The sequence below is a fragment of the Panthera onca genome, chromosome D4, assembly GCF_046562875.1.
Source record: "Panthera onca isolate mPanOnc1 chromosome D4, mPanOnc1 haplotype 2, whole genome shotgun sequence".
NCBI classification, from domain to species: domain Eukaryota; kingdom Metazoa; phylum Chordata; class Mammalia; order Carnivora; family Felidae; genus Panthera; species Panthera onca.
In genome coordinates, this window is record NC_138351.1 from 52,947,011 (window position 1) to 52,971,346 (window position 24,336).

At 38.8% G+C, this 24,336-nt stretch overlaps 1 protein-coding gene across 6 annotated transcripts in view; it reads right to left on the minus strand.

Annotated features, from left to right (window-relative positions):
* Window positions 1–21,368, minus strand: part of LINGO2 (leucine rich repeat and Ig domain containing 2) — a 1,156,543-nt gene extending 1,135,175 nt beyond the window's left edge. For 4 of the 6 annotated variants that reach the window (XM_060609541.3, XM_060609537.3, XM_060609540.3 and 1 more), the window contains exon 1: window positions 19,079–20,420. The gene's annotated coding sequence lies outside the window, so the exon portion shown is untranslated. Of the gene's footprint in view, window positions 1–18,206; window positions 18,410–19,078 lie in introns of those variants that run through there. The other 2 variants (XR_013551751.2, XM_060609539.3) reach the window with 2 other exon arrangements.
* Window positions 21,369–24,336: the final 2,968 nt, after the last annotated feature.

A 24,336-nucleotide genomic window follows, 5' to 3' on the forward strand; every position in this document is an offset into this window, starting at 1 on the left:
ATGCCTAATAATGCAATTTCTAGGTGGTATATTGGAGACAGGTTTAATTTCATAAGAAAATGTCAAACTTTCTTCTAGATTGGCTAAACTATATTATATTCCCAACAGCAAAGTATGAGTGATCCAATTTCTCTGTCTTCTTGCCAGTATTTAATGTTATTTTACATAGTCTGATGGTACCAATACTTCACTGAATTTTAAATTTTCATATCCCTAACGGCTAATGATGTTAAACATCTTTTCATGTGGGTTTCCATCATCTATATATACATCTATATATACTTAGTGAAATGTCTCTTCATACCTTTTGTTCCTTTTCTAACTGGATTATTTACATTGATACTGTTGAGCTTTGAAAATTCTTGATTTACTCTATATACCAGTCCTTTGCCAAATACATGGTTTGTAAATATTTTCTCCTAGTCTTTAACCTGCTTTTTTATCCCCTTCACATGGGCTTTTGCAGAGCAAAAGATTTTAATTCTGATGAGGTCCAACGTATCAATTATGCTTTTTGTATGGATTGTACCTTTGGTGCCAAATCTAAGAACTCTTTGCCTAGTACTAAGTATGAATATTTTCTCATTTTTTTTTAAAGTTACATAGTTGTATGCTTTGTGTTTCAGTCAGCTACCCAGATTGTGTTAATTTTTGGACAAGGTGGTAAGTTTAGCTAAATGCTCATTTTTGGGCTATAGATGTTCAATTGTTCCAGCACATAAATAACTTTTAAATATATTATTCAGAGCTTTTATTTACTGAATGCTCACATTTGGACTTAGTCAAAGAAAAGTGAATTTATTCTCGAGATCTATGGCCACATTAAGGTTACTGTCCCCAGTAACTGTGGCAATTATACCAGGCTTAAATGACTCAAAAGATTAAAGAGAAAGTACAAAAAAAGTATCCCTATTAAAACAAAACAATCTAGAAAAATAAGAGCAAAATTATTTAATTAACTAGCAATTTTTAATCTTTGCGTAGTTACTATTTAGGAAAATTTGTTAAGGGCAACACTGAAATATTCATAAAGTTTCACCTGGAAAAAATACATTGCTCATATTAAACTTCGGTTACTAGCCAAGTAGCTAAATTTGATCTGGATATTCTCTATGGTATTAAATATAGTAAGATTCAGTCACAGGCAAATATTCAAGAGAGCATCCATTTCTTTGCAGCTCTCTGCCATAAAGACATAAATTGAGCATCTCCTGATGCTGCAGATATCCTCACCTCAACAATAATTTATACCTGGATAAAGCTCTAATGCCCTAAGCCACCAATGCATGTAATAAGTTAACTCCCCTTCTCTGCATCTAGCATGGTACTAGGTATACACTATTCTTGGGAGATTTTAGAAAATAAAATCTCATAAATCATTTCTATGTGTTCCAGTTTAGATGAGAAAATTAAGAAAGACTGGGGAAGACAGGTGATGCTTTGCACCTTTGGGATATATTGTGGTGCAATATATTTTTCCTTTAATGCTCCCCCCACAAACAAATGGCATTGAATTATCAAACTATATTGGCTCCTTGGGACTTTCATGCATCTTGTGACTAACTCCTTCCAACCAGGAAGATGTTGTCTAGCATTCAATTACATATGGTTTCTAACTACCTAATTTCATTAAAAACCTTTATTTTCCACTGAACTTCTCTTGTTCCTATAATATACGTATTTGACTGATAAGCTTCCTTCCTGCTGTATTTCTTATATGTAAAGAATTGTCTACAGTATCACAGTATTCATTCGATTCTTCAGAATATCATCATCTTCCTCAGACACTATATTTAACATATGCAACTTGGGGCTTTTTAAAGGTAAAAAGAGATGCTAAAATTAACAAATAAAAAGTTTTGGTTTCCTCCTAGCACTTTGTACAACTGTTGTTGTGATGGAAGATCCTCCTTAATGCCACCATTAAATTGATAGAAAACCTTTCCCAGGTGTTAAACAAAGATAGAACACACTCTTAAGTGTGCCAGGTCTCAAGCATGCAAAATAAATCTATAATGTCTTTGCCCTAAAGAAGCCCATGGTCTAATTTGAGATAAAAGATTAACCCAAATTAACTAATTAAAAAGCAATACAAAGGCTATGAAAGTGTAGACAGGTAATTGAGGTCTAATGCCTAATATGCGGAAATTTTTCTAGATGGCAGAAAACAAATGCCTGATTTTCTGAGCTGGGGCAGAGAAGACTTTGAAAGAACATGCCACAAGTGCTAGGAAATATTTCAGGACCAACAGATGCGGTCATTGGCTATTACAATGTGACCTTTTTCACACCTGCTCATTATTATCCCAGGTTGGGTAATTCACTCTTTTATCCACTACTAGGAGCTGTGAAGCATACTCAGCTGCAATTGGTAATACAAATACCTTTCTTTCTACCTTTTTTTTCCCTGCCTCCAAGTGCATTTAACCTCACTTAAGCTTTTAAATAGATACCCCAAAAGCTTACAGTGCAGAATGAAGTGACAGCATTTTATAAGGCTACCAGGAGGTGGCAGTGTCCAGTTCTAACTTTAAATCATCTGTACAGAAGATGTCACACTCCACAAACATTGCCAAGAAACATCTGATGCTCAGAAATGTATAGTTTAAATTGTTAGCATTCTCTGGAAAACAGAAACTTAAAAGTGCATAATTATCAGCCATACAATAACCCAGCCTTGACTAGAGTATGAAAATGTTCCTTTCTTCATATACTCCAAATGTTGCTATTCAAACACTGTTAATTAGATCATCCTGAAGGCCAAGAGCCAATAGTCTAAAAATATTTTGTATGGAAATGTCTATGTCTCTTCATCAATTTGGCTTAGATCTAAATGTGATGATAAATTTGTCACAAGAAAGACTGTGAATCAGAAAATAAAGAGAATAATAATAATTAATAATAATAATAGATAAAATAATACTTATAAAGTTATAATGGTACTTATACACTAGAAGTGTTGCTTATTTGTTTGCTAACTAAAATGATTTACTTCAGGATAAATCATCCAGGGTTTCACTTCAGGGTAGCAAAATGTATCATCTCCTTTCATGGTTTCATCAAGTTTAAAATTTTATAGTGAGCACTGGATAATGCTATTAATCTATAATATACATTATGCTTTTGTACAGTTCCATAGTCTCTCCCTCCTCAAACCTAAAGTGTTTCATATTACTTATAAGTAACCACTCTGAAAGAATGATTCACTAACTGTTTTAGCCAGAACAATCTTTTGGAATAAGTGGGTGGTGACTGACAACAGAAGTTTCAGTATAGGTCCTCCTAAAATGGCAAGAATAAATACACTTTGCATAAGTCTCCTCACTAAATTCCACTTAGCGACACCTGCAGAAACACCAAATAGCTTTAATGACCAGTGAGCGAATGGACACTATTTTGCATAGCATCATATTGATTTTAACAACAAAACAATAACTTGTCAAAGCTTCCCATAAATAATGTTGTGATACAGGGATGACATGACTCTGCAGTTGTAGGCAAATGTATTTTTAATTCAATTTATGAATTGTTTAAAAATACTGAATAACACATACCACATTCTAATCATCTTCTGGAATATACCCTACAACAACGGTCTTAGGCAGGATATAAAATCACACATTTTCTGTGTGGGTTTCAGTTAAGACCCAAAAGCCAAAATGCAAAAGTAGTTGACAAGTATCCACATGAGTTTTTTTTTTAATAAGACTTTTAAAAATACATATATGTTTGTTTTTGAGAGAGAGGGAGCACGTGCATACAGAGGGGCAGAGAAAGAGGAAGACGGAAGATCTAAAGTGGGCTCTGCACTGACAGCAGAGAGCACGATAAGGTACTTGAAGTCACGAACCACGAGATCGTGACCTGAGCTGAAATCAAGAGTTAGACACTGTGGCTGAGCCACCCAGGCGCCCCACCCCATGTTTTTAATGGAAGTGCTAGGTCATGTATGTAAAACTTTCATGGAAACTCAAAAGCCAGTTTTGTGGTCAATGTCCCTTGAAGCTCAATTGGTCAAAAGGCTGGAAACTACAGAAAAAAGTTTTTTGAGTTGTTGATGTAGTATAAATACCATCTCCTCACCTCACACCTTGAAGAAGCTTTAAGGAAACCACTTCAAAAGCTTGAAATGCCTAAGGGAAACAATAAAGCCCAATACCTGTCTTAGAAGACTGTTCTAAGACCACTGTTGTAGGGTGTGTTCCACAGGATTATTAGAGCACAGTTTGTGTCATCTCATATTTTCTAAGCCACTTATAAATGGCATTAAAAATGAAAGACTATGCTCCTGAACTGGCACAGTAGAGAGAGGTCAAGCTATACTTTCCCAGGAGACACAAGATTGTGTAAATGTTTCCAGAAGACCAGAGGTGGGCAACTTAGAAGAAAAACTTGTTTAGAAGACATTTCAAATCCAACCCAAGAAGAATGCATACAGGGATAAAGTCATCCCAACAGAAGAGATGGATTTCTGGATTTCCAGGAAGTAGGACAGAAATATTATGCATCTAGCTGAAAGGAAAAAGCATTTCTTGTATCATAGAAAATACAAATACTCCCACTCCCTCTGAGAAAGTCATGTATCTTTCTGTTTTGATAGCTTATGTTACACTGTGGTAACAAACAACCCAGTAATTTAGTAGCTTAAAACCACAGAGATTAGTTTCTTGCTCATACAACATGGTTGCTGTGTGTCAGCAGTGGGCAGAGACTGGGTCTTTTCGTTAAAGTTTCAGTGGCTCAAGAGGACAGAACAGCCACCATCTCTAAAGCTCCTGACTGCAGTGTCAGAAGGAAAAGATCTCTGGAGATGCTTGCACCAGTTCACCCTATCAGTGACACTTGCCACTTCTGCTCAAAACTCCTTGGTCAGAGGGCCTCACCTAAACACAGAAAGCCTATAAGTTCTATCCTACCATGTGCTCAAGAGGCACAGAAATTTTTGATGAGCAACATTAATGTCTACCATGACATCCTAAGGTAAAACAAGGAGTCCACCAAGCCCTGAAAAAACATTGCCAAGGTGACATTCACATCCAATAAATCAGACCTCACCTTTACCTCTTCTACTTTTCTGAAACTCAGCTTTAAAGGGGTCATAGGCACCCTATTTAAACAGGACAAAAAACATGGAAGTCAGCTAGGGGAAACACAGGAGAGGCTGACCAACTTCCTCTTTTTCCCATGACAAATGGACAGGAGAAAACTAGCAGCAGCTAAGGTAGGCAAAACTTTATCACTAAATGAATTTAGGACTTCCTTCTTTTTTTTTTTAATAACCAACTTTTTTTTCAGCTTTATTGAGGTGCGGTTGACAAATAAATATTGTATATATTTACACTCTACATGATTTTTTAATGGTGTGCAATGTTTTGATTTTCTATTGAAGTATAATCAGCATGAAATGTTATATTAATTTCAGGGGTATAACATATTGATTTGGTAATTCTACATATTACTCAATGCTAACCACAATAAATGTAGTCACCAACTGTTGCCATACAATATTATTGTAAGATTATTGATTATATTCCCTATGCTGTACTTTTCATCTCTGAGACTTATGTATTTTATAACTGGAAGTCTATACCTCTTAATCCCCTTTGTCTATTTTGCCCATCCCCCTACTCACCTCTCCAGAGGCAACCACTAATTTGTTCTCTGTATTTAATAGTCTGTCTTCTTTCTTTCTTTGTTCAGGACTTCCTTACTAAATGAATAGGTTATAACAGAAATGAGACTATTCTCATGATTAGAACTGATCACAGAGCATTTTTTTTTTCTAATAGTAAATAAGTTAAGATATGAGCCCTATTTGAGATTTTATTCACAAGCAATGAAAAGATTAGACCCGCTGAGCAGGTTTAAATGGAGAGCAGTAGAGACAAAGGGGATAAATACCCATTTGCTTAAAAACACTTATGAAAAAAACAAGTTTGTGCTAGGTGAATGCATTTTCACTGAATGCTATGGTCAGCAAGAATACGAGTGACAAAAGAAAAAGACACTTCAAAGTGAATCCGAATAAAAACAAAACTATCAATACACCTTTAGAAAATCAGAGAAAAATATCACATATAACCAAGACAATCTCAAAAGCATTAAGATAAAAAGCTATTACAGAAATGGGAATAAAGTTTAGAAATGAGGCTAATCTACCTTGGAGTTTTTCTCAGATACATGAAACCCAAGTTAAAGCTAAAAATGCCCTAAGAATCTGACTTAAGTCAAAAATACCTACAAAAATGCTCCATCACAGCAAAATGAATGGCAGAAAATCTGATTAGACTCTGTAACATCGGCCAAATAGGAATGCTGGGCAGAGACGAAAAACATAATTTATTTCCAACAAACTAGATTTAGGCATAGAGTGATAACCCCTTATTACTATCAGAACACATTAATAGTGGATCTCCCAGAAGCAAACTACTATTAAATCAGTAACTACTTGCTCTTTGAATTTTCTATCAGTGATCTAGAAAGTAACAAATAAGAAAATAAGACACAAGTGCTTGAAGAGGTCAAATGTTCAAAATAAAGAAATAAAATACAGATTATTTTACGTAAATTGTAATTTCAAGAGAGGGTAAAACACTGGAGCGATTATTCACCAAAAGAGTTGTTCAACAGTCTTCAATCCAACTGTAAATGACTGCATGAAAGTTATCAACTAATCCATCTATAACCAGTGTTAAACAACCCTCGTCCAATCTGTATTGTCACCTTTGCTTCGTAATCTATAAAATACAATTGGTATATGAAAATTTGATGAAATATTACAAAAAAGGCAATAGAAAGAAATCAATTTCAAGTTTGGGCTTTGGTTTTCTATATACATCCCCCACTTTGTTTCTAAAAGTGATTCACATTACTGCATTTGATATTTTATCAATGGCTTTTAAATATATATTTAATTCAATAACGACGTCATTTGTACAGGTACAGAGTATACAAGTTTATTTTCACTCACTATTCTATTACCATAAACTCTATATAAAATGTGTATGGCAGAAAGGTGTTATCACACCTATTTCACATTAGGAAATTAACACTTCACGAGACTAAGAGATTTGCTTGACGTCCAACAATTAGTGTCAATGGCAGAATCAGGATTTGAAAACAAATCTTTAAACTTTTAACCACTGTACACTATCTCCTTTACCAACTGGGAATAGTATTGTGATAGTTTGGGACACATTTTTAAACTGTCTAGGATGTTCTAAAAATCACATTTCAATCCATTCCAAAAATATTGAATAAAAACTGACAGTATTCTAAATTATTTTTTAAAATGGTGACAAATAAGGTATAATTTTTACCATCAAGGACCCATCATGGTTTGGAAAGATACACAGAGCAGTGTATAATAATAATAATAATAATAATAATAATAATAATAACAATAATATATTTTAAAAATACATATAATAACAGAAACTTATAAAAGAAGAAAGATTGCATTTTGTCTCAGGCTTCTGGAATACCTTATTGAGAATATGATATAGGCTAGTTTTCAAAAGATCTATTGATCCTGCCTGGATATTCTGGAAAAGGATATTTCATGTAGGGGGCTCCCAGTGTACAAAGCTATGCAGATACATTAAAAATTAAATAGTTTTATCAGTAAGTACTAGATTATTTTACCTTTAAATACTATTTCCAACATATCAAAACTTAGTATGAATTATTAATTAAATTCATTAGCACTTTATTCTTATAAAGCAATTAGTACACTTGATTCTACATTCTTTCTTCTCCCACAAGAACTAAATGGTAAGATGAGTGATTATCTCCCCCAAATGCAAAAACTTCTCCATGTTTTTCTACCATTACTAGTGATAAAACTTCTGATTATCATCCATATTCTAAAGCTATAATTTTAAATCATTAATTTCTATTGAATCAAACTGTGTACCCTCCCTTGAACTTTACATTAACATAATCATTGAATGTTCTTTTTCTAAGCTTTGCTCCCCTCATCCCTCTCTCTATAAAATGCACAGTAGGTTCTCCTGTAGACAGAAAAGAGAAGTAAAAGTTCCAGGTCCAACAAGACAGTCATCCAATGTACCTCTACTCAACAGCTTTTGCTAAGCTCCATAAGCACCTATAATAACATGCACAATTCATCTCATATCATATTTCACATTAATTTTATCAGTCTCATTCATACATATTTTCAAGGAGAATGAATGACAAAATAATCCATTCTTTATTTTGATTATAATTTCTCTGCCAAAGATACACTACATTTTTGTTCAAAGTTTACATAGTACCCTGCAAGAATCTTGAATACTGAACCAACCGTAAATGCTTCCCTCTTAATTTTAGCATCTACAAAAATAAGATCATTAACATATGAATATGTTCTAGAATGCTCTCCAGTAATTTTAGTCAAAAAAGTTGTTTAGGAAAGAACAGGCAACAGGGCATCTGGGTGGCTCAGTTGGTTAAGCATCTGGCCCTCGGTTTCAGCTCTGGTCAAGATCTCAGGGTTCATGAATTCAAGCCCCAAGTTGCGATCTGCACTGACAGGGCAGGGCCTGCTTGGAGTTCTTTCTCTCTCTCCCCTTCTCCTCCTCCTCCTCCTCCTCCTCCTCCTCCTCCTCCTCCTCCTCCTCACCCACTCATGCTGTCTCTTGTCTTTCTCAAAATAATAAACTAAAAAAAAAAAAAAAAAAGAAAGAAAAGATGGAATGCCATTAATCTAATTTGGTTATGTAGAATGAGTTTTTATGGCAAACAATAAAAAAATATCAATTAAAGCCATGTACAGAATCATAAAACAACCCACTATAGGCTCCACTGTTTAAGGGTATGTTAGACAATTACTTGGAGGAGGTATGCTGGAAGGCATATATCCGAGACACAGGTAAATGCATTAGATGGGTAAGTCCCCTCAAAGAAAAGATGAAGGGAGGGGCATCTGTGGTGTATCTGCTAGTACCCTCTTACCCACACAGGCTGGCTCTTTTGCCTCGCTGCCCCAATTCTGACACAAAAATGAACTCTGTTGTCAGTCTGTACTAGGCATCCAGTTGCATTAATGTTACTAAGACTTATGCGACTCTGAAGATTTAGAGATCACAGGAAGCAGTGCCACTGTACAAGGTTTAACACTGTATTTTTAAAATTCCCATGTACCATCTGTCTTCTCAAATCTTTTCTGGTCCCTGACCACTTAATCCTCTTGCCTCTTACCCACACAGTACACAGTCTCACTCTTCTCTCATTTCTTATGCAATATAGTTTCCTACTTTGTGAAAGGGGACCTCAGGTAGCTCTTTCACTTTGAAATTATGTTATTTCTGTAATGCTGAATCTTCCAATGATGTATTTTACTTTTATAATCAGAAAGAAAGAAAAATGATTTAAAATTACATATGGAGAAAAAGACATCAATTAGGTTAACTAAAAAACAAGGATATGCTTCAAACAACTGTGAATCCCTAGCATTTAAGACGATGCATTTGTTCATAGTGGGTGCTCAATGAATGCTGACTGTGATATGAAAATTATTGCACGTGAGAGATTCATGTAACAACACATGGGAAGTTAATGTGATAAGAAAGTAGAGTATGTATTTATTTATTTTTAATTTTTTTTAATGCTTATTAATTTTTGAGAGAGACAGAGACAGAGCACAAGCAGGGGAGGGGCAGAGAGAGACAGACACAGAATCCAAAGCAGCCTCCAGGCTCTGAGCTGTGAGCACAAAGCCTGACGTGGGGCTCGAACCCACAAACCATGAGATCATGACCTGAGCTGAAGTCAGACACTTAAACGACTGAGCCACCCAGGCGCCCCTGAGTATGTATTTTTTTTTAATGTTTTATATTTAATTTTTGAGATCGAGACAGAGCACGAGCAGGGGAGGGGCAGAGAGAGAAGGAGACACAGAATCTGAAGCAGGCTCCAGGCTCTGAGCTGTCAGCACAGAGCCCGATGTGGGGCTCGAACCCAAGAACCGCAAGATCATGACCTGATTCAAAGTCCAATGCTTAACCGACTGAGCCACCCAGGTGCCCTGTATTTCTTAAACACTGGATAGGCAAGTTACTGGATATGAAAGGAAATAAAATGAGGTGGGAAAGAAGAATGGTTTGAATTAGTTTATTACAAGGTTCTCTACCAAGTGCTCACTAGGTACCAGACATGTCTTAAATATTCCCATCCCTCTCCTAACACTCATGGGTAAATCCACACCATTCTACTTAGTTTCTTTTCTGCAAAAAACACAATTTCTCATTACATATTCAATTTATTTCAGTTTCATTATAGTTCTCTCCCACAATAGCCTGTAAGTCTTTCAAAAGAATTATATCTGCCCCTTCCCACAAATAATATATACAGAAGGCCTATCCTAGTGCTTAACACAGAGGAGGTATATAATAAATACCTGTTGACTATATCAATCAACCTACCATAGACTAAGCATTGTTCTACAATTACATTGTTCTTCTTAATCTCTAATATATAATGCAGATTTTTCTCTGATGATATTTAAAGAACTGTAACACTCTGTTTACCTTATTAAACCAGCAACAGAATCCATTGTATTCATACTCCAAAGTTTATTGAACTATATTCCCAAGGGATGTCTGGGTTTTTTGTTGTTGTTGTTTTGTTTTCTTTTGTTTTTCAGTTCTTCAGTAAGCAAGCAGTTGAGCATGTCTTCCTCTTCCTTGGCAATCTATCTGCCTTTTTGAGTTTTTTCTTGCCTTGATTGGATAGAATTTCCAATATAACATTGAGTAGAAGTGATGAGAGCAGACATTCTTGTCTTCCTTCTCAGATTACAGCAAAAGCAGTTGGTCTTTTGCCATTAAATATCGTATCAGCTACAAGCTTACTGCAGATATTCTATATCAAGCTGAGGAACTTCTCTTATATACCTAGAGTATTTGCTAAGAGTTTTTATCAAGAATAAATGTTGGATTTTCTCAAATACTTTCATTGCATCTACTGAGATGATCATGTACTTTTTATTTCTCATTCTGTTAAAGTGAACTACATGGACTGATTTTCTAATGTTTAACTACCACTGCATTTGGGAGATGAACCCAACTTGGTCACGATGTATTACCTTTTCATATACTGTTGATTTATATTTGTTAAAGTTTTATTAATACTGTTTACATCATGTTCATGAAGGGTACTGGTCTGTACTTTCCTTTCTTTATATTGCCTTCTCATGGTATTGGTATCAGGGCAATGCTAGCTTCATGGGATAAAATATAAAGTGTTTCCTCCTCTACAACATCCTGGAAGAGATTGTGCAGAATTAGTATTATTTCTTCCTTAAGTGTTCAGACATTTTATTAGTGAGGTCATCTGCACCTGGGGTTTACTTTGTGGGAAGACTTAGTGGAGTACTGTTTTGTTTGGAATTGTGGTTATTCATACAGCTGTATTGAGATATAATTTATCTACCATAAAATGTACTCATTTTATGTAAACAATGCAATGACTTTTAGTAAATATATAGATTTGTGTAACCACAGTCACAATCCAATTACAGAATAGTTGTTTCACCACAAAAGATTCCTCATGCCCATTTGTAGTAACTTATCATCCCCACTCCCAGGGCCTGACAAACACTAATCTACTTGCAAATTCTGTAAATTCGCTTCTCTGGACATTTTGTATAAATGGAAGCACACAATATGTGGTCTTTTGTGTCTGGCTTCTTTTTTTAGCATAATGTTTTTCAGGTTTTTCTCATGTTATAGCATACATCAGTATTTCATTCCTTTTTCTTGCAGAATATTACTCCATGGTATGAATATATCTTATTTTTGTACTCATCAGCTGATTTGACATAGGAAGGTTTTAACTACTAACACAATTTCTCTACAGGATATGAAGCTACTTAGTATGTATGTTTTTCTTTTATATACATAATAAATCTTTGTAAATTGATGAGAGCATTTTGGAAGATACATTCCTAGAAGAGGAACTATGAAGCCAATTATTATGAACATTAGTAATGTAACAGATATTTAAATAATAAGTATTTACATTTCATTCCAATGGGGTTAAACTGATACACAATATCTCCAATTATATGTATGAGTTCTGTTCTCCCACTCCATTAACAACATAGGAAATCTATCAGTGTTCACATCTTTGTACTAACTCATCACCAAGACTATCTCACTATTGTGTAAATGTGCACTGTTTCAATTATTTCTGAAGTTATATATTTATTGCTCTTTTAAATTCTACTCCACCTTAGATCAATTTCCTCCCCTCTTATTTTTTTATTTTTTTTAAATTTTTTTTAATGTTTATTTTATTATTTTTGAGACAGAGAGAGACAGAGCATGAACAGGGGAGGGGCAGAGAGAGAGGGAGACACAGAATCGGAAGCAGGCTCCAGGCTCTGAGCCATCAGTCCAGAGCCCGAAGCGGGGCTTGAACTCACAGACCGCGAGATCGTGACCTGAGCCGAAGTCGGGCGCTTAACCGACTGAGCCACCCAGGAGCCCCAATTTCCTCCCCTCTTTATGAGAACTCCCCAGGCCACTCTCATCTCACCCTATCCTGAATTGCCTGCTTATACAACTCTTGTATTGTTATGATTACTCTCTGTAGTCTTGTGAACAATAGATACTTAAGAATTTTCTGAATGAGTTGACAGACTATTCTTTGTTAACTTCCAGTTCACTTTTTGCCTTCTGTCTTTAACAATATTACAAGATTCTTAAGCACAAAATATAATATACATACACCATTCAATCCTGAATATCATAAAGAAAATCACTTTAATGTCAGTAAGTATTTGAGAATTAATTGATGTGAATGTAACTAACTGAGGCCAAAGCTAGGGTTTTTCATTACCTGCAATGAAATTAATGGCAAACCATAAAGAAAAACCATCTGCAAGCCATAATCATATACTTAACTAATGGGTAATAGTCAAGAATATAATTACACAAGGACTATGAACTGCTTTTAAAAGGAGATTTAAGTATCTATAATACATATTATACATAATACATAATCTATATTAATACATATAATACATATTATACATAATACATAATCTATAATATGCAGTATACTATCTAATATATGTAAAATATTATATGAATGTATCATAATATATGTAATATACACTATATAATACATATAATACAATGTATATAAGAGTATAGTATATATGAAGTATAGTATGCAAAGTATATATACAGAGAGAGACAGAAAGAGGGGAGAGAGAAAAAAATATATAGAAAAGTCCAATAAAAAAATAGTTGAGAAGATAAAGACTCTTTCTCTTTGACAAATGAAGCCCACCATTTCAAAATCAACATTTATCACAAGGCACTGCTGTTGGCTCCCCTGGTACACCAGGAGCAATACAGTTTTTATGCTAATTATTTCCCTTCATGCTGGCTACTAGATAGATATCTTGCAGCTAACCATAGTTACATTATAATAGAATGAGATTGTATGAAGACACAAAATCCTCTTATGCAGTCCAATTTAGAATCCATTTCAAAAACTCTCTAGTGCTATACCTAGAAACTGAAATGTGCTGGGAATCTTAGATTTTTGCATATATTTCCGTTACACTGGATTTGGGCAAAGATTTTTGTAAAGACAATAATTCTCTTTTTTTTTTACAGAAAATTTGATATTATGTTCTATTACATCTGCAATAAAAAATGTAATTTGTTTTTTTAGGCTAAGTTCCTAGGTTTACATTTAGTCTTACTAATACTATTAGAGAAAATACACTTGTAGTTTATATTAACAATGAAACTAAAATTCTAGGGGAAGAAATGGTATCTGTCTTATCCTTGCAACTGGTACAGATAAGCTGTTCCTAATATTAACTAGTGTTTAAATGTAGAAAAGCAACAAAAATTATTCTAGTCCAAATTCTAGCAGGCACCATACCTTATCAAAAGAGCACATAATTATTTCAATGGGGCTTTTAAAGTTTTATTCAAATCAATGAGTCATGTAATATCTATCATTTACTTTCTTACTAATTCACCTGATTAAAATAATCTATAAATAATATTACTAGTTTTTAATAAAATAAGACAAATGGACTATCAGCATTCCTGAGAAAATTCCATTGTAAAAATGAAGACACTGTATTAGTTTTGTGTCAAACATCACAAATTAAACCATTGAATCAACATTTTAAAGAAAAATATTTTTAAACTGCTCGTACAAAATGGGTAACTAACCTGATAATAATGAAATCAATGGAAATTGCTACTTGCATTGCAGTAAGTATTCACAAGAAGAAAAATGTAGAATGCTTTAAAAAGGCAGGGGGGGTTCCATTTAAACCTTATTTATTCAAAAATAGTTTCCTCTTCTTTTCTTTTTCTTCTTTTATCATCATACCTCTTTAAAAGCAACTCGAATGCTCAGATGTCTCTCACAGTAGGCATCACATAATTTTTACCATATTAATAATAACTTTGAGGAAAGCATCCCACATACATATATATTAATGTAAATTTTACTTTCATGATACTCATTAATAGTCCCCTGGGCAGGTGGGGTGGGGGACAACAACAACTCTCATCAAAGGCATTTCAAAATCCATGCTTCATTATGGAAGTTTGATAGATATTCTTTAAATAGAGTTAATTTACTTTTCTATCAAGTGTTACAAGGTTTGATATTTACTTGCCACCTGAAAGGTTTGGGAGTTTTCTTTGGTTTTTGTTTTTTTTTTCTTCTCTTTTCAAAGCTTAAAGCTAGGTGTGGTCAAGTTTTAAATACAAGAAGACAGTGTGTAGCTTTTAATTTTCCCCATTTTGCAGAATTCAACACTGAGCCTTAGAAAAACAAGACAGCTTTTCAAAAGTGACACCATTAGTGGCAAGAGAGAAGTAGAATTCAAGCCTTCTAAAACCAAATCCAGTGATTTTTTTCTACTTCATGCTGCCTCCTGGTGGCACTGAATTAGTTTCTCTTGGGAGATTTTTGGATACTAGATTTTCTCTTGGAGGACATTTAAAAACTGTTTAGCAACTGGTATTTGATGAATGACACAAAGAGAATTACATTTAGTAAAGACTTAGATGGAGTTAAGGATTTTCCAAAATGGATTACTAATTTCTGACCAGGTATAAATTGACAGGTATAACTCAACTATTTGCTTACTGTGAATATTTCAGGTTTGATTGCATTGGCCAGATGCACATGGACAAAGTATCAGCTACATGGAAATAAGTCACTGAAAGCACAAATGCACCATGTTTCAAGGCAGCCCATCCACCTCCAGGGACTACTATCCAGGCTTGTGGAGAAACAAGGAGCTAGAACCAGACACAAGAAGTACCAACAAAGTAAGAGAGAACCACCAGCTGATGACTTCTGCTCCCTCAAGAATCATCCCCACACTCTAGCAGGTTTCTTCTATATACATTTTAAAACTAAACACAACAGTCAATATTTTAAAACTACATCCCATTAAAAAATTTATCAATTGATCATTGTAAACTAACTGTAATTTTGGCATGGCTTTTTTTCTGAAGAAAATATTTAACCAAAAGAAAGAAAAAAGAAAAGAATGAAAGAAAGAAGGGAGGGAGGGTAGAAGGAAGGAAGAAGGGCAGAATGAAAAATATTAATATTACATTTAAGTTTAAATTTTTTAAAATGTTGCTGAGAGAAGAAATAATAGACATACATGCAGTTAGAGTATTTAACCTGTCTCTCCTATCCTCTTTTCATTTCCTCATCAAACATCTTTTTAAAGCTCAACTGATTTTCTTTCAGGAAATATGATCTTTTATGATTAGATAGTTCTTAAAGTTCTTTACACTGAAATAGCCCCTAAACCATAAAAGGAAAGGGCTTGGTGAAATAGTTCCTCATCAAAATTATAAATGGAGTCCCCACAGGTTGAGGGTTATGACAAAGAGGGAAACATTCATGTAAATTCAGAAAACTGATTTTTCCCCCCAAGCCCGCATCCTGCCTTATAGGTAAAATGCAACCAAACTGGAGAATCACTAACTGGCAAGCTTTTTTTTTTTTTTTTTTTTTTTTTTTGCATCTAGTGACCTCCTCTCCTTGTACTACAGGAAAACATTTCCACCTAGAGTCCTTTCACAGAATATCTAGAGACCAAATGAAATCAACCATAATGACTACCAGAGCCAGATAATAATCAGTTTTTAATTGAAGCATCAAGCCAATTAATTTGTGACAACATCCTATCACCTCTTATTCTTGACATGAAGTTTCAGAGGACTCAAAAACAGTTTTCAGGTCCATAGCATCCCTGGAACATTTCAGTGTTTGGTCTCTTTTAAAATCACATTTATTAGAGACAGAAAAACCTCTTTGTGGAGATAGAGTCCTAAAACTGAATCTGAGGTTACAAACCAGCCTCACTAGTTTGATTCAGTTAAGTGTCAAGAAACACAACATTTTTTATTCATCACGTACACAGATTCCTCATACTAGGAGATCTCCCTCTGGTTTCAGAGATCTCTTTCACAATGAAAGCTGAGCCCTTATTGTGTATTTGTCTTGGTTAATTCAATTCAACAAATAATTTGTATCTATCTATGCACACAGATAAGTACATTTAGATTAGTAACTATTTTTTCGTCACACAATAAGATTTCTACAACAGTTTATTTTAAGAATTTAAGCTATCCTTCTTGAGATTTCAACAAGATATTTATTCTTGTCTTCTACCCAGAGCTCCATACAATGCAATACATTTAACGACAAACTTTATATAAATCCTCCTTGAGATCATGCCATGTGTGATTCTGGAATGAGAAACATCAGTAAATTGGCCTGTTTTCACTTGCACTAAATTACACTTACTATATAATATTAACTCACATATTTACCTTGATCAAAAGTAACAGATGTCCGACACATAACCAAACCACTATGGTCCTCACCAATAGGCAGACCATTCCATTTAAATTCTTAGGGTGAAATATCAGACAGTATCTCACAAGACATTTTACTGTTTTTCAGCAGGAAGTGCTTCATGTTTTTCTGCCTCACACTCTAACTGTATTGGAAGTAATGCAAGCTACTGGATGATGATGGTAGTAACTACAGAACATCCCCTTCTTTTAAAATGCTACCCGCTGCTTCATCCCTGAAAAAAGAAATATTAGGCACTCCTTCCCTATGTGGCCCAATATTTCACAAACGCTGGATCTCAGGTTTTATTCAGTATTCCTAGGACAGTCCATGGCCCATTACATTTCCTGCCTTCCTTCAGTGTTATTCTGCAGGAGGTTTATCATCACAAGTCATGTTTGTGAAGAGCCACCTTTGGAAGACTGAAATTGCATTACTGAATGTAAAATGACCACATATGGTATGCACAAACACAACACAGCACAATGAAAATCACATACATTTCCTGCTGCCTGACAGACACGATGTAATCATGCCAAAGCACACACAATACCCGCTTTTTTTTTTTTTTTTTTTGGCCTAGACACAATCATCAAACATACTCTGTGCCCACCGTGCCCAAGGCAATACCTAGCAGAAATGATTTCTGTTAGTAGCTTGAGCAAGGACTATGTCAAAGACAGTGTGAAATGTGAGCTGAATCAGACTTTATCAAATAATCTGGAACTCCAAGGCTATTTCCCAGCACCCCCCACCCTATACACAAGCTTAACTTCACCCTCCTTCCTTCCCTGATGTTCTGGCCATGACTTCCCTCTCATTCTCCTCTCTCTCTCTCTCTCTCTCTCTCTCCAAGTCTCTCAGCAGCTTCGATCCGTTCTCAGAGCCAAACCCTTGGGAAAAGAAATCAGTTAAATGCGAGATGGTGAGACCTCATCATCAGGTGAGAAGGACAGGGGAGGAAAAGAAGAGGGTGTGGTACTCTTTTCTTCACCACACCCCAACCCTGGAGTCGCGCACTTCAAGTCCACTGCGGCTCAGGGGAGCACAACGGGTCCCCTCGCTCACCTTGGAGCAGCCCGGCCCCAAACCAGCCACCCGGCACTCTCTGCAGAAAACTTCCCTCAAAGCAGTCAAATATTCGGGGGAGGGAGGGGGGGTGAAATTGGAGACTAGTTCGAATACACATTCTACGGAGCTCCTCGGAACAGGACTGAAAGGCACCTTTAGATATGGACCCTACAGACCCGCACCCTCCACTCCCTCCCACCCTGCGCGTTAGGCTGAGGGGGTACGGAGAAGCGCGGGGCGAAAGGAGTGGAGAAAGGGGACGTTACCTCCCGGGACTGCCCTCAGGGCGCGGGCCAGGATCGCCCTCTCGAAGTGTCTCCGACTCTGGGGCACAGCTTTCCCGAGCTCAGCCCGGATTCGGACCCGCGTCCCCCGCAGCTCTGCGCTCGGCCAGGAGGCGCGCCAGGACTCCGGCTCACGTCCCCCGCCCTAGCCGGGCTCGCATCCCCCTGCCGCGCCCGCTCCACCACCCCGCGGGCACGCTCGCTCCCCGCGCTCGCCCCTCCGCCTCCCGGCGCCCCCACACCCACCCGCTCCGCGGCGCCCGCTGGGAGCCTCTAGCGGAGGCGAAGGGAACCGCAGCAGACCCGCGGCGCCTGGGCTCCGACGCCCGCTCCAAGAAGCCAGCCAGGCGGCGGCGTGGGCTTCGCGCGCCCCGCGATCCGCCGGCCGGATGCCGCCGCCCCCACTTGCCCACCTGCGCCAGGCTCACCTGCCACCGCGTCCTGGCGGCGTTCGCCGGTGCCCACAGCGCTGAGTGGCCACGAGGGGATGGGTCTGCGGTGCTAGCGGCGGTTAAAAAAAAAAAAAAAAAAAAAAATCTCGCCGGAAACACACGCACGAATCCACGCTGTAAATCAGCCCAGACAAGTCGACCCAGCTACACACCTATTTCCAATAGGCTCCAAAAAGTGTAAGGTCAGGACACCAAAACACTCCCTTCGGTTGCTGCCTCCCACCTGGGCACCGGCGGCACCGGCTACTCCCTGACTTGTCGGCTCCAAGGCACTCGCGCGGCTTGAGCAATCTCGTGGCGACGCCCGGAGAGATCATCCTAACTTGGCTTAAGCCCCCACCCCATCCCCGACATCTATTTTAAGTTATTCTTCTTCCTGGCCGTGCTTGTGCTGCCTCTTACCTTGAAACGCTGTTAATTCTCGTTCGCGTCCTTAAAATCCAAAGCCAAGGATGCGTTGCACACAAGTCCAAGCTTTTACTTGTCCCCCCACCCACCCACCCCTGGCCTCAGCTCTGCCGGCTTTTCCTATCGAAGGGATCGGGAGGTGATGGCGGTTTCAAAGCCCTCGCGCTGGAGGCGCCTCTAAATCTTCACGCCCGTGGAAACGGGGACGGGGACAACCTTTCCGGCGTCCGGAAGCCTCCCAACCCCTCCTCCGTCAACTTGGTTTTTCTATTTAATTTTCTTCGTTCGCCCTCCAGGCCCATCGGTCAGTTCGGCGGCATCAGGCAGGAGAGAAGCGCCTATCCTCAGCTGTGGCCGCTCCTCCCTTTCTCTGGATGAAAACCCCTCCCCCTCCTCTCCCCCGATTTGGGGAAAGCTTCTACCTTCTGCCCGGATTTGGGCGGGGGGTAGAGCACAGCTGAGAGGTGCTGGAAGAAGAGCCACTCCAAGGCACAGCTTCAGAAATCCATCTCCCTGGGCAGCCCTTCGCCAAGGTGCCCGCTCTGAGGAAACTTTGAGGGGAGGCAGCGGCAGCCGAGGGGGCTGAGCGGGCGGCCGGCGGCGGGCGCCAGGTGAGGAACCTGCGAGGACGCGGCTGCAAGGAGGTGGGACGCCAGGCAGGCGGGCGGCAGGCGGCTGGGTCCCGGCGACCCGGCTCGGCGCGCGGGCTGCGCACACACACCCCCGCGCGCGCGCGCAGCAACACACGCACGCCCAGCCCCGCGCCGGCGGCCCCAGGCCACTGGCGAGCGAGAAGTCGCGAGGAGCGAAGCGGAGCAGGGGCTCTCCGGATGCAGGAGACGGGGAGACTCAGTCACTCCTCCCTAGTTAGCGGATTGCTGCTGGCAGGCAGTTCCTCGCCGCCAGCCCTCAAGTGCGTTCGGCCGCCTCTCTGGTCCCTGCCCTCCCAGGTATCTCGGCTCCCAGCCTCTTTTCCTCGAAGCCAGTTACTCTCCGGGCAGCCTGCGTGAGGTCGCCGGACTAAAGATTAACCCGGTCCCGGTCTCCACCCTCCAGAGCCACCTCCGCCCCTTTCGCGGAGCACTGAAGTGGCTGCCGCAGCCAGCGAGGGAGCCGAGGGGCTCCCCGAGGTCTTTCGAATAGAGGAGCCAACGCATATTTTCCTGGAATATACAGTCCCCTCTCATGCCCCCTTTCCTGCGTACTCCATCACGTAACATTTTCCCAGGAGCCCCTGAAACTCAGGTAGATTTTTCAAAAAGGAACTGCCCAGGGATTTGTGACGCCCAGCTTTTGGAACCGGGCTAATGCACTGTCTACGCTTATATTGTAAAGTGGACGGTAGCAGGTGAAGGGCTCAGCTGGAGAAAGGGAGGGATTAGGAGTCTGGAGACTCAGCCCCTTTAGCAGCCATTTCCGACGTTTCGCACCAAGTGTAGGTGTCCTGCTCTCGGTCTAGCTCCTTTCCCAACTTCTGCCTCTTCTCTGACAGCCGGGAAGGATCACTGGGTGCCACCCAGCTGGGGAGCCCCAAGCCGGAGACACTCCTCTCTCAGAACAGCCCCAGGCTCTTTCACTCCTCCCCGGGGAAGGAGACTCCCAGCGGGAGGGAGTTTGTCTTACCCAGACTGGGATTCTGGAATTGCTCTCCGAAAGTAAACTTCTACCCTCCGGGTTTTTGGGGTTTTTTGTTTGTTTGTTTGTTTGTTTGTTTGTTTGTTGGTATTTTTTTTTAACCGTGGCTCGCCTTTGTGCTCTGGAAGGTCGCTACACCAGCAGAGCGTTACTCTGCCATCCCAAGGGCTGGCCAGGCCGAGGACTGCTGTGGGTTTTTTCACTCCAGAGCTTCGAGAATCTCTGCTGCTTGGGACCTGACGGAAGGAAACACAAAAAGTTGCGCAGCGAGGAGATGGCGCGAGCTTCTCTTGCCCCCACTCTGGGCGCCTGGCTCCGCCAAGGTCTCCCTTCAGGTAGCTCTTGCCTGGCTCTGGGAATCCGCTTCGAGTTGAAAGGCAGCCGACTTTGCCGGGAAGACAGTGCATGAATGCCAAAGCCGAAGGTACAGTTGCCGAGGCGCAAAAGTGGAACAAGTGGATGATTTGGTGCAAAAGATGAAACTTGTGTTGATAGGAGTCCTAGCGGCGCTACTCACAGCTCAGAAATCCATCCAGAGCGTTCGAAGGTGAGCCTTGCCGCGCGCAGAGTCTGTGGACCAATAGCTACCAATTTCAGGAAAGAACCTGCTTTGGATTCGGTTTGAGCCGACTCTGGAGGAAGCAGAGACCAAGGGAGACTGTCCATTTGAGAGGGTGATGGATCATTCGATGCTGTCCCTCGGAACCAGGGAACCTCTGGCAACACCTTCTCGCTAACTTGCGTCTGTGCAAAAGGCTACTCACACAGTCACGCTTGGGGAATCGCAGCGCGCAGTTCCCACGCACTGGCTTCCCTTCTGATGCAGTTAAGAGAAAAGCTTGAAGCTCAACCCGGGAGCCTGCATGAAGAAGTCAATAATGAATTTGGTGGTGAGATACTAAAGGATAAAGAGGCGTTTAATTTCTGTGTGAATTAGTTTGCCCGGAGCGACTTTTTAGGTTTAGTATTCCAAGATGTATCACGGACAGACACCGACTTTTTGCAGAATTGCAAGTGGAGGATGTTCCCAGTGTTTTTTAACCCGGTGTAAATCTGTACATTGTCAGCTTGCCACAAGGTTGGATGCTCCTAGGAGTTTTGATTCTCACTCATAATTAATAAGTGCTAATCGACTGTTTCTGGTAATGAAGTGAAGTGGCAGTAATAGTTATAATGAACTATTTCCGACAAAGGCCATCTAGCTTGTGAGTTCTGTTGACATAAGCCTACAGATTAATAATAAAATACTGTGGCTATTAGACAAGAATTGCAGAACTTAGTGGAGGGACTTAGTGGAGGGACTTGAAAGAAAATTTGAAATTCAGAGTTTACTCCTCTTCATAAAGATTCTGGCTGGTAATTCCTTTCCTGGTTGCTGTTTTTGTGCAGGCTGCTGTCTGCTACTAAAGGGCTCTCTTTAAAATAAGTAAACAGGACTTTTACACATTTCGTACCTGAAAAGTTGTCTTATAGTTTTGGAAAATGTTGTGGAAGGTCCGAGGAGTATTTTTCACTTACCTTGAGCTTTTGGTTTACAAGATGTGTAGGCAACAGTGGTAGTCAGAGGTATGATATTCTTGATATTTAAGCAGCTTCAATGAAATAAAAAGGTCTGTGGATTTATGGACCCTTCAAGAAGCATTCACTTCTCCTCAAAAAGTGCAGTTTCCTCAATGACTTGATTATTGCAAAACCAAACTCACACTTATTGTTATACAAAAAACAAAAACAAAAAAACAAAACAGGATGTGAGGGTGTGAATCACTTTTCCCTCCCACTTTTCACACTATGCTTTTATGAGGAAAAATAGTTGACAATAAACAAAAGAATCAAATCTCAAGGTCAGTGGATTCACTTCATTCCCTATACTTCAGATGAGTCTACATTATCAAGAAAAAATTATTGAGGCTCAAAGGTACTCCAGGAGCCCTCCGAATCCCACCAGTAAATTCAAATAACTACTTCATTGTTCCGGTGTTATATATTTCCCTATATTCTGTGACAAGTGAAAATTGAAGTTGGTATATCGTATCTCTTCCAGTGAAAACTTTCTTGAACCTTTTATTTCTTTGAGATAATTGCTGGGGAAAATGTATTTTCAGATCACTTTTCTTCCCAGGAGATAGCATTTAATCTACTGGTGTATTGCTTGTTATAAATTAAAGTTATTCTTTGCTTACTGGCATGCCTTTCCCACTGTACTATAAGCCCCAGGAGCAAGGATGGTGTTGTATACATTGCTGTCCCCCAACATCCAGTACAGAATCTATCTCAGAATAGATGCATATAATAATGTTGGGGATGATAATGAAAGCTACCATTTACTGAGTAACTATTATATGATGTGATTGAGGTACATTTTCTCAGTTGATCCTCTTTATATCCCTCTGGTCTAAATTGTATATTCTCAAATTGTGGGGAAATTGATGCATATGTAAATTTATCCAAGATCACAAAGCTATTTTCACAAACGAGGTGGGATTAGAATCTATATGCGCTTGACTCTGAAGCCTGGACTATTAACAACTTTGCTCTATTCAAATAGCCAGGCACCACATGTTCAATATATATATATACGTATATATATACGTATATATATATACGTATATATATATACGTATATATATGTATTTAATGTGGAATATAAGAATATGTCAAATTTAGAATAAATTCCTTAGCACTAATGCAATATAATCAATATCAGTTTAAGTGTGGAACATTGAAACAGTGTAGTTCTCATGTTAAAATATGATACTGTCTTCTAGGAATTATTGCCACAAGAATGCCAAATATAAGTTTTGTTTTGTTTTTAGTTTTTTGAGGGAAGGGGATTGGGACACCATGAATTTAAAGTTATAGAAAACTTTTCATTGTTCATTTCCATGTTGATTCCTTATGTTAAAAAGAAGGGAAAGCTGTTAGAAAATTTCAGTAATGCAAGATGAATAAATTCTAGAGATTGGCAAAATATTGTGCCTATAGTTAATAATACTATATTGTACACTTACAAATTTAAGAGAGTAGCTCTCATGTTGGGTGTTTCAACTCCAATTAAAAAATAAAAATAAGAGTCTGGGAACACAGAGGACGTTGGATATAGAATGGCATAGAAACATGCTACAGAGATGTAATTATCACTTCCAGAGACTCACGTTACAAAACATTTTTTAAGCCTTGTATCATTACAGTATAGTTACAGTACATCCATTCCACAGGAGACTATGTTGCTGTGGAAAAGAATAAGAAAGTTATCTTCATACTGATGTGGAAAAGGCTTCATGATATTTTTTAGGTGAAAATTGCAAGGTGCAGTGAGAAAACACGAGAAATTAGTAAAAGTAGTTAGGGTTGAGAAGTAAATGGGCAAATGGTGTCAAGGGTTGAGGAAAGACTTCATGTATGTATGTATGTATGTATCTGGAACCATGTGAAAGTTTCACCTCTCAAAAAAAAAAAGTGTTCTTGAGGAATTGCATGGAAATAAGAATATAACAAATGCATCTCCTCCATTACTGAAAGAGAAAAAGATGAGAATCTGGCCTGTGGTACATTTTCTCATTCACTCTCTTTATTAGAGAGAGACCTTGGGGCAGAGTGAAGAGAAGTGTCTTAGCATA